The following is an 11,421-nucleotide window of genomic DNA, read 5'->3' on the forward strand; positions in this document are numbered from 1 at the left end:
CAAAATGGAGTTTGGAGGAAACTGAAGATTTGCAGTCGATAAAAACACTTTATTCCACATGTAACCAAAATCATCCATGTTCATGTAACAACTGTATTATTTTGGATTGGCAACCACATAAACACATCGTAATGGTAACGTAAGCAACATTTAAAAACATAAAAACAGACTCGCCGTGAACGGTTAAACTATGTAACGTAAGCCTACAAAACAAAAAATATGCTGCCAATTGTGCCACCTGGCCGTCAAATGTTTCATCGCCTGCGTCACGGTACCAATAGTGTAGGAACACAATGACGTTTTCTAATACGTAATTACGCGCATGCTCAGAACGGATCGTGCAGGTGGAACGGATCGTGTACTGACACCGTACATGGCATTCCTAATCGACGGAGACACAGATGTTGTAAATGTATCTTAACCAACTGAAATGTATTTCAGTTCAGTGAAGCATACTTTTTCAGTAAGTTACCTTTCTTTGGTAAAAAACTAAATTTTTACCAGATTGTTAGTTAATCATTAACAAGTCAATATCGCCTAAATGGGATCCGGTCGAAAATTTGGGTGCACCCAAATTTTATGCTGGTGCACCTTAGAAAAAAAATTAGGCGCACCAGTGCAACCAGTGCAAAAAGTTAGTCTAGAGCCCTGGTTATATATATATTTATTTTTATTAAAAGGATTTATCCCCTCAATAGTCTACAATATAATAGCCGTACTTATAATAATAAAACATAGCAAAGAGGCATTGACAGAGAGTCAAGAAATGATTATTATGATTATTATGAGAAGAATTATTATTAATATTTCAGTAAAGTTCATTAAATCTATTCTGTTGTTAGTGTGGTCTTTAAACTTATGAACTGTGTATGGACTGACAAAAGTGTTACATGAGGAAGCAATTTGACAACAATGTAATAAATATTTTAGGTGCATCAAAAAGCGTGCTTGTTCAGATACCAGCAGACAAGCTAATCCAGCAGAAATTAGTGCATAAAAGGTCACCAAAATTAAGTCATTGTACCTCATAATTATATACAAAAGGAGGATAAAAACTGCAAAAAGGTCCACTTTTTGAAAAAAAGAACCTCCCCTTTCAATAGGCTGGCTACATGTCTGAGGGTCATAAATTCCTAATAAATGTAGAGAGTTTCACAATCATCTTTTAAATCCAAATATGCACAAAAAACGAACCATAAATATATGTTAGACGTTCCACAAAAATAAATGCAATTCACAAATAGATACAATGAGATTTGCTAATAAACAAATATTTATAATCTTCTTTTAATGGCATTTATTTGTAGAAAGCTTTCTGCACATTTGTGGATCGCTTTCTGTGCATTTGTGAATCTCTGCACGCATTTGTAGATCAGTGCACACATTTGTGGATTTTTTGAAACATTTCTAACATCAAGATTTCGCTCTCGCCTTGTAATAATGCGCTCAATGATATTTGTCATTAAAATCACACCATATATAAACGGCATATCTTTGATACTTATTTTCTAAGCATATGGTTTAATGCAGGCGGCGCTAGTTTAACACCGGGAAAACGGTCGGCGCTGTTGTGTGTTGACGCAATTGTAATGCAGATGCTCCACTAGGTGGTAGTCCTGATATATATGTATGTGTGTTATAGCACGGGTTAAATATAGTGCGTGTGTGCTAACAGTGGCACATGCTACATGTTTTTGGCTTGTTAAAACCCTTCCTGGCTCATTAATATAGCAGGGATTTAATGAAGGGGAACATGAGGTTGTGGGTACACCGGTTGTGTATTTACAATAAACATGTGCAAAAGTAAGGTAGAGAAAGCAACAATCAACGAGTAAGCTTATGAAAATGGGAATTTATTTCCATTATAGCCTTGTCTTTGAAACTAAGGGTAAACAACATAATAACCTTAGAATGAGCGATTTCTATCTACATACACCGTGGGCCTACATATATGGAATTTAAAATACTTCGAGGTCATATTGCCTTTTGCCGAAGAGGAAATGCCCTTGAAATGGGTGTTTCAACAAGACAATGATTCAATAAAAGAATACACTCATAATAGGAAGGAGAGGGGTGGAGGTGGCTTACGAAGCAACGTGCTGATGTGACCATGTATGCCAAAATGGAAGTTTAAATGCCCCGGCCTATTACGTGAGGTTTTCCCATTGGTTGACCTGAATCAGCTGATAACCGGGCTTGACTGACACCGTCTGCCAGAACTAACGCTATAAGCTTAATTTTTGGTCTTGGTTGTGTGTCAAAAAAGTTAAAGGGGAAGTTCACCCAAAAATATTTTTGAGTGATTTTTTACTCACCCACATGATGTTAAACATGTTTAGAGAACTTCCGGCGTCTTCGGAGAAAAAAATCACGATATTTAGGGGACATCTGAGAGATTTCCAGTTAGACATCATGGTTTCAGTTTTTGCCAAGATCCAGAAAAGTACTAAAGACATTGTTAAATTGGTCCATCCGCACATAGTGCTCAGTTTAATTTTTTTGAAGCAAAGAGAATGCTTTATGTGCGATAAACAAACGAAAATACAGACTTTAATAAACATTCTCGTCATGGGGCTTGCCCCTATTGGACGTCTGCGATCTGACAGCGCAACTGTGTTTACATGCAGAGGCACGCTGTATATGCCAACACTGATTGTGTCTAGGTGTAGTTTACAAAATGGTGCTAAACTGTTCCATTCCAGAATATGAGCAAGCCCCATGCAGCAATCAGCGCTTACATTATGTTTTTATTAACAAAGTTTGGGAGGAGATGGAGCATAAAATCAAGCCCGGCTGATCGCCAATCGCAGCCGATCCGAATTAACTATCACGCCTTCTACCCTATCAGACCCAGCGAACTATCTAATAAATAAGGTAACCCTCTTATCTAGACATTCCCAGTCTGCGAAATCCCTCCACCACCCTGGCTCCTCTTCCCGGGGGGTACACAGGGTTCGGGCCGGTTCTGAGATCGGCACACCCCCCCATCGAGGGGGAGTGACCCGGGTTCGACAGGAACCGCCCCCGGACAGCACGCCAATTAAGCATACCAATCGCAACTCATTATTATCTGCATAAATGAACTTGTGAAACCTAATACGCATTTGTAAAAGTGATCTGGTCCAAGAAGACGAAGTGCTCTCGTGAATGCGCACCATACACTAACACATCAGAGAATATATAGATTAAAGTCTATCTTCTGGTCTATTTTACGCACAAAGCATTTGCGTCGCTTCAAAAAAATGTAACTGAGCCGCTATGAGCGGAATGTCTAATTTAACATTGTCTTTAGTACTTTTCTGGAGCTTGGCAAAAACTGACATCATGATGTGTATGGAAATCTCTGGCATGTCAGCTAAATATCTTCATTTGTGCTCCGAAGACGCCGGAAGTTCTCTCAACATGTTTAACGTCATGTGGGTGAGTAAAAAAATGTAAAGTAAATTTTTTGGGTGAACGTCCCCTTTAAAGCATTTTGAATTTGTGATAAATGTATGGATTTTGTGTCAATTCAACAAGAAATGTGTTAATTGTATAGCCTACACAGCCAGATGATGTGATAACTGTGTTAAGAGTTTAGGAAAATTATCCATTATATAACTATAATACATTTTGGTATACAGCTAAAATAACAAAAAAAATCCTCCGTCCAAATATTTCTGGACCTAACTGTGTATTCAACAAGCCCAAGTCTAAAAGTGGAGGGGCCCAGAAGGTGTTGGGAAGCGGCAGGGACCGCCCCAGTCCGACCACCCAGCGACCAAGGCTGGGTCGGGCCCGATGGTTCAATCTCTCTAGGTGGTCCTTCTCTCGACGTCTTCCACTGGGGGGCCACCTGCGGGGCACCAGAACCGGAGTCGACGCTGGAGAAGGCCGGGGCTGCTGGGGGGCAGACCACGTGCGAGACCTCGACAGCCGAAAAGCGGCCGGGTCACAGCAGGCCGGTCTGTTTCTACACTGTCAAAAGACTGCTGGAGCAGTCCTTGACAGCGCCACCAATCAGCCGACCTTGCGAGAGGGGAGTCGGGAAAGTGGCCTTTCTCGACATCGCCCACCTGCGCAAGATTGAGTCCGAGGCGTCTTTCCGGGCCACTGATGTGGACATCGTCCGACCCAGCCTGCGCTGCCACCGTGGTCCCCGGAGGGCCAGTCGGCGGCGGCACTACTTGGGTCGGTCTTACCCCGTGGGGCTCTCTTTAGCGCCCTGGCCTGCAGGATGGCCATGGCGTAAGAGTGGTGGCAGCTTGGCCCACGGCACTGCCAGCCTCAACACCAGAGATGTCGAGACCTTACATGCCCTGGACGGTGAGTCTAGGTCAAGCTCCCCAGGTGGCCGCCGTCTGCGGATACCCACGACTGCATGCTCCACCCAGGGTGCATTGACATAGTCCCTAGCTGCCTCCCCGCCCCGAGGGATGAGAGGGCGATAGAGTCAGCTAGACGGAAGCGCGCCGAAGGGGGCGCTCCAGGTCTTACTGAACTCCTTATGCAGCTTGGTAAAACTTGGTACTTGAACCGGGCACGGCTTGGAGTCGCGCCCGGACCCAATGTGCGAAGTACCCAGCCGCGAGCGCCAGGGCTGCGATGCACCGCAATCCGACACTCACGGCGGTCCAAGCGAGCATGGCTGACATCTTGACGTCTGCTCTCACCTGTGCTCGACCTCCCGAGGGAGGGAGCTTCAGGGAATTGCCAGAGTCTAATGCCAGCAGGTCGCGCTCCGATGTTGCAAGAGACACCTCATCTCCACGGCTCGTGTCCGAGCGCATGGCTGAGGAATAAGACGGTTTAGGACCATCCTTGGGGAACTGCTAAACAAGCGAGACAGAGTGCGAGCGGTCCGCGAGCCGGCCGGCTGACGGATTAACGCTCACGACAATCCCCACATCAGGGACGGCAGGGCCGTAGCCGCTGTGGTCACAGAACGGGAAGCAAACGAGGCGGTGGCTGGATCTTGACAGAACATAGCCACCGTGACGCAACGTCTGAATAGCCATCCGCCCGCAGTGCGGGCAGGACGAATCCACGAGGCTGCCATAGTGGTCGGACCCCAGAACACCTGCGGCAACCACCGTGTTCGTCCCCGTCCTCGATGAGTGCACTGCACCCAAGAGATCAGCGGGCAATGCCACGCTGAGGAAATTGCTCTTTTAGAAAAACACCTCTGGAACTGCCAGGACGCCCAGGGGAATCTACGCTGCATCGCGTCGTAGAATTCGGCAATTCGAAGAATGTCATCAGATGCGAAGGCTCCAAAGAACAAAAGGTGAATGAATGAGCATGCCGGCTCCCCTTTTATACCCGGATATCCGGGGGCGGAGCCCGGCATGCAAATTTCATTCGCCAATTTCATTGGCCTTTTCAAAATAGTCAGATGATAGGTTCTCAAGACACCCTTACAACACCTAATAACCAGTCGAATTACCCAAGTAACAAGTTAGTAAACCTTAGCAACACATAGTAAACAGATTAAAGATCCCAACAATGCCTACAGTACCAACCAGGTAAAACAGCATAGTAACTAGGGATGGGCATTTTTCCTATTCGAATATGAGCTCTTGTTTAGCTTTGCATCAATAAATAAGGTAAGCCTATTGATTTTAACTAAGGTAACCAAGGAATCACAGAGTGTTTTAAAACAAACAAAAGCATCCGTGCAGCGTGCAGATTTATTAACATATGTAACAAATTTTTACTTCTTAGAAGGAAAATTCTGGCTTTTAGGTATGGAAAAAGGTGCCAGTCTTATGCTAAGGCTGAGCATAATACGCAATCCGGGCATCCGGTGTGTAAAAAATATTTAAACTAGCTTGCGATCCGAGTGAACAAAGATAAAGGAACACATACAAATCATTTTTTATATTTTCTGTTTAGTATAAATGATTACAGATGAAGTGAAGAAGCGTTAGATAAGATGTGACAACTCCCTCTCCGGTTGGTGCACGCAGCATAGTTGCCAAGTCCGCTTATAATACGCGACTTTGGGCTCTTTTTATTAGTAAGTCGCGTTAAAAGAACACAGGTTGCGGGTTGCGTTTTTTTGGGCTTATTAAAAATATATGGTTGCTTGTTAGGAAAATCTGACAAGCAACTTCGTTTTCTTTACATCTATGGCCAATCTCCAATACATTGATTGACACTGTCTGCTCAGTGCAATAATAAAAGTGCTGTGGCGTAATTCGTCAAAACATTCTACCGAATCATCCCCCTTATCTCCCTCATTGGAGGAAAAAATCACGTTCAACGTGCAGGCGCGCGCGACGCTGTAAGCTATGATAGACGTAAATAAATACTCACATTTCAATTTCTACAAACAATGCCTCCAACAAAGTGGTCCAAGTATGGCAAAAAGTACAACAAAGACTGGGAAAAGGATAAACAACTTAAAGACTGGATAGGTCAAGTGGTTGGTGATCAGAGTAAAGCGATGTGCAGGTACTGTAAAACGGAGATTCGTCCTTTTCCACCTCTCCAATCCTATCCAGCCTCACAGGTGATCGGAGATGAGGATAGTACGTGCCGTGCCCTCCGCTTTGTTGCAGTTTGCTGATTTTTATTTTTTATCCTTTTTTTCCTAATCCGTTTATCCTTTTGTAATAAAGGAGTGGTTTCAGTTTAATATGTTGCAGGCTCATTTATTGGTAATAAATAATAAATGATAATGCTGAAAATAAATAATCTAATAAAATTGGGCGTGTTTTGGGCTTGTTTTTGAAGCTCCAGTTGCTTATTTGTCTCGCGAGAGTTGGCAACTGTGGCACGCAGTCAGAGGGAGTGAGTCACGTGTATGGAGGATGGCCGAAGGAGGTGAATCTTTGGAACTTTTTCACCCGTCGAAAAAGACGAAGTCTGCCGTATGGGAATTTTTTGGGTACAGAAAAAGGTCAGACGGCAGCGGCTTGGAGGAGGAAGGACATCCAACTTGTAAAATTTTTTTAAAAAGAGTGGCTGCTCGGGGAGGCAATACGTCAAATATGATAGCCCATCTACGGGAGCACCACCCATCACTCTTGGCTAAATTCAAGGCAATGCTGTCTTTAAATAAACATTTGCAACCATCTAAGAGAGTTTGCGTGTTTAGCACTGTTAAAATAAATACTATTCTGCTTTCTACCCCAAGCAAATGTAACGGAGGCCGCTAGTGAAGAGCTGTGCAGTGTGTTAAACCTCACTCCCCGATCAACAGACGCTAGAGACTAGAGGTCTTTAGCCTCCTCGTGAGAGCGCCCGTCTCCCATTCGGCATTGTAATGCCGTCATAGAAGCCCGCGCGAGCGGGGCGAGTGTGACCGGTAACACACATAACATCGCTAATCAACCAGCCGAACATGAACTAGTTTCCTCCATCACGTCACAGAGCGGGGACGAGTCTTATAAATCAATTTAGCTGATATCCCGTTCACGTTTATACTTTTAAGGCTCCCGTAATTTGTGTAACGTTACATCTATTAACAATAACCAAATTTAAAAACGCAAAATGCTGGTAATGTACAGAAAGAGCCTGTTTGTGTGTATGCAACACACTAGCAATCTCGCACTCTTTCTCTCCTACTGTGTGTTTATAGCTATATGTGTGTGTACGTGAATCAACACTGAAATAACAATAATGGATTTCAGAGCATTATTGTGATGACAAATTTAATTTAGAAGAACTCACATATTCATTTAAATTATTTAACCTGACATGTTTACTGTTCCAAAATGTTGTATAGGTTTCTTCAAAATTAAATGTATTATGTTCAGTGGAAAAGTTGTTTTTATTGAAAAAATAACACATTTAAGAGATGTTATAGTAATACCGTGAAACCGTGATAGGTCTGTGCAAGGTTATCATACCGTCAAAATCACATACCAGCCCATCCCTAGTTGAGTGGGGAGACTTCTGTGATGAAAATAGACTTCGAATTTATTAATATGGTGGTGAGTGATGTAGCAGGGCCATCCTCATATTTATAGGCTGCAGTTATGCGATTTTGAGGTCATCCCAACAAACAGGTGACGTCTGCCAGACGTGCAGATCATGTCTATATTAAGTCGGTCTGTCCAGGACCATATCTGTACGTCTACACGACATGCAAATCTGGTCAGTATCTGGACGTCGGACAACGACCCCTCTTTGACGTAGATATTAAGTTCAATATTTACGTATAGCTAGGGGGGGGGTCTGTGGACGTGCAAAACTGCTGACATCCATTGGCAAATATAACATTAGAAAAACACACTATTTTTAAATAATAATTAAGTAGGCGTTAGATAAATGCTTAGGTTGAAAGAAGGTGTATATAAGTTTACTTTTTAAAATATATAAATTTGACAAATGCCCGCGAAACCAGGCAGCTCGCGCACGGACTGACTGAGTGGACATCACCAGTACTGCAAGTGTTGTTGAGGTAAAGTTCTTTTAAACTTGACGTTAACCATTTTATTTAGATTTTTTTAACTCAAGTCCACTAAAATGACATCTACACATACCAAGACTGTAAATGATAAAGTTAACTTATTTCAGGATAGAGGGTGATTGTTCGTTTTTCTCTCTTAGTCTGAGGGGGAACTGTTTGATCGTCACCGATTACACGCAGCGAAACTTCACTAGTGAACGGCTATACAATCGATGAACTGTCTTTTCCGTTAAATGCCAAGTTTAGTTGGATTTCTAACAAACTGATTGTCCGTCTAACGTTACCGTTTGTCGTTAAAGTCGTTGTTACAGTGTGTTACACCATTTGCGCTAATGGGGCAGCTATACAAATCCGAGTAAGCTCTTCTGTTAAAGCATATGTGACTGGGCATAAAATCAAGTTTGAGCTAATTCACAGTTAACTGCATCTGAGCAACATGTTGTGTTGATAAGGGCTGTGAGGATTAACCGTGCGATTCTTCAGTTTTTCAACGATTTACGGTTTAATGCCGCCACATTCGAAAGTCAGAGGGCGCTGTCGCGCAAGCACTCCAAATAAGCGCCACGGGCACACCGAAGATACGTGTCTGAAACCGCAGACTCCTTCACTATTCCCTATACAGCGATTGACATTTCAGTCCACTATATGGGGAAGAAGTGAATGAAATTGAGTGAAGGATTTCGGACACAGACGTAATATAACCTGCGTCTGACAGCACTGTCGCGGCCATTTGACATAACGGTAATCTCACACTGTGGCTTCATGTAGGCCTATTGCTTAATAAAATGTTAAGGTTCATTTTCACCTTATTTGTCACGTTTTTTATTAGTTTTTAATAAAGATAACAAACAACAGTTTTCCATGTTCAGTAACTTTAATGTTTATTAAGTTTGATACAACTATTTAATATTTTTTAAATTAAGCATCACTGTCTATGACATTTATTTAATGTTTGTCCTCAAAAACATTTCCTGTTATGTTGCTTTTGGGCTCGACTGAATTGAGACAATCTGCTCTTAATAAAGATATGCAATGGTTTATAAACCAAAACACGGCACAAAACCCGCAAGTTTTATTTACACACGGTTTAGAGCAAATGTTTCAGTTTTTCAGCTAATTAAAAAGCACTTAATAAGAGTTGCCAATATTCCTTATATTCACTTTACCCTGTAAAATTAATTGTCTTCTCTGGGGTTTTTTTCAGTGTCATTTGCCCTCTGATTTTTTGTAAGTGATCAATCAAACAGTCACTCTTGTATTTCTGATTTGCCTTGTTCTTAACATGCAGTTAATTATTGATTAATTTATTATTAATGATCAATAAAAACTTAATGCGTATTAATTCCCAAAGACAATTAAAATTTCTCACTCCCATTCATGTTTCTTCTTTTTCTCCCTTTTGCTTGTGTCAACAGAAGCTACATACACCCAGCCCAACGTCTTTGACTTAGTAAGTACATGTTTTGATTAACCTCAAAGACAACTGAATACATTTTTTATTAATATTGCTGTTTGTGATATCTCACTCTTATACCATGGATCCGTCTGAATCGTTGATTCTGATTGGCTAGAAGGCATCCATCTCGTGTAGGAGTGTATATAGTCATGCCTTCTTTCAGACGTGCATTCTCCTCCATCTCCTGGAGTTACTATTTGATGTACTCCGGTTCAAACTAATTGTGCTAAAATAAAAAAATGAAGATCCTCTTTTCTTATGACATTTGTTTTTTTAAAAGATTTTTTAAAGACTTCTTATTTGGGAATGCCATTTTGTTTAGCTCAATCTTCTGCACTTCCACTTTCAAAAACTCAGGCACCATTTACTGCCATTACAAAGCTAAGAAAAGAGGATCTATTGAAAGATTGAAAGGCATGTACACCTAGGATGGCTTGAGGATTAGTAAATTATGGGAAATTTAAATTTTTTGGGTAAACTATTCCTTTAAACCCATATTCAATGATCCAAATTTCAATGATTAAAATTTTGACCTAAACTTGTAACTGAATTTCTTCCAGGATCTTCAGTAACTGTCTCATGGCCCGTTTTAATATAAAGGGAAAAAAGACAAGATGGCTCTGGAGATGACATGCATTGACAGAGCAATTCTAGGTAAGCACAGACCATGACAAAATGTGCAAAAGGTCAGATGTTTCAATCCATAATGGATTTGCTCAGTGCAAAATGTACAATTGCAGAACAAAAAGCACAATTTTCTTATAATGTAAATGTGTACTTTGTAAATGACTACAGGCTGCCTTTGCATATTTATATTTTTTGTCTTTCTACTTTTACAGCTCCAGTAATGAAGTGGAGCAAGGAATGCGACGGAGGAGATTAGAAAAAAAACCCCGGACAACTGAAGCATGCATCAAGATTGGAAGGAGGGGACACACACAATAAAAATAAAGAGTTCTAAAACATGGATAGTATATAATACAGTATAAATGTAAATATAGTTTATTATTTATTGTTTTTAAATGCTATAGGTTTTTACACACACAAATTACATAGAGACTTCTAAAGAGTTCCAAAGCATATGAATGACTGTTTTCTATTTTTAAATGTTTAAATGTACACAACCAAATAGAGACTTGATAAAGCATGCACCATCAAGAGAGGGAGGGGGGACACAAAGTTCATTGGTCCTAAGGTATATGGATTACTGTTTATTTACGTTGTTTTTAAATGTACAACCACATAAAGACTTCCCATTAAATAAATACGTTTTAATTGAACGCAAAGTGTGTCTCTTATTTTTGTTAAAATGTCTAAAATGAGTCTGCAGTTGACGTTATAAGACGTTGAAAATAAGTCCTCAATGACCACATTTGAACTAAATTTGAACTTTGTTAAGACGTCCTATCGACGTCAATTTTGGACGTGCAGAAGACGTCAGAAAAAGACGTCAGAAAAACTTTCATTCTGGCTCCTCAGGGGACGTCTTTTCAACGTCCGACAAAGACGTTGAAATGACGTCGTTTCGACGTACTTTTGCTCAGTGGGATTGTTGAACACTTGCTGT

The 11,421-nt window shown here is 41.2% G+C and overlaps 1 long non-coding RNA gene across 1 annotated transcript; it reads left to right on the plus strand.

Moving 5' to 3' along the window:
* Positions 1-8,177: 8,177 nt before the first annotated feature.
* LOC306893798 lies at positions 8,178-11,084 on the plus strand. Its single transcript, XR_013786625.1, has 4 exons — positions 8,178-8,389; positions 9,814-9,848; positions 10,415-10,508; positions 10,694-11,084. It is a non-coding gene; the product is annotated as an uncharacterized lncRNA (long non-coding RNA).
* The last annotated feature ends 337 nt before the right edge of the window (positions 11,085-11,421 follow it).

Source organism: Barbatula barbatula (assembly GCF_947034865.1).
Source record: "Barbatula barbatula genome assembly, chromosome: 5".
Lineage (NCBI taxonomy): Eukaryota > Metazoa > Chordata > Actinopteri > Cypriniformes > Nemacheilidae > Barbatula > Barbatula barbatula.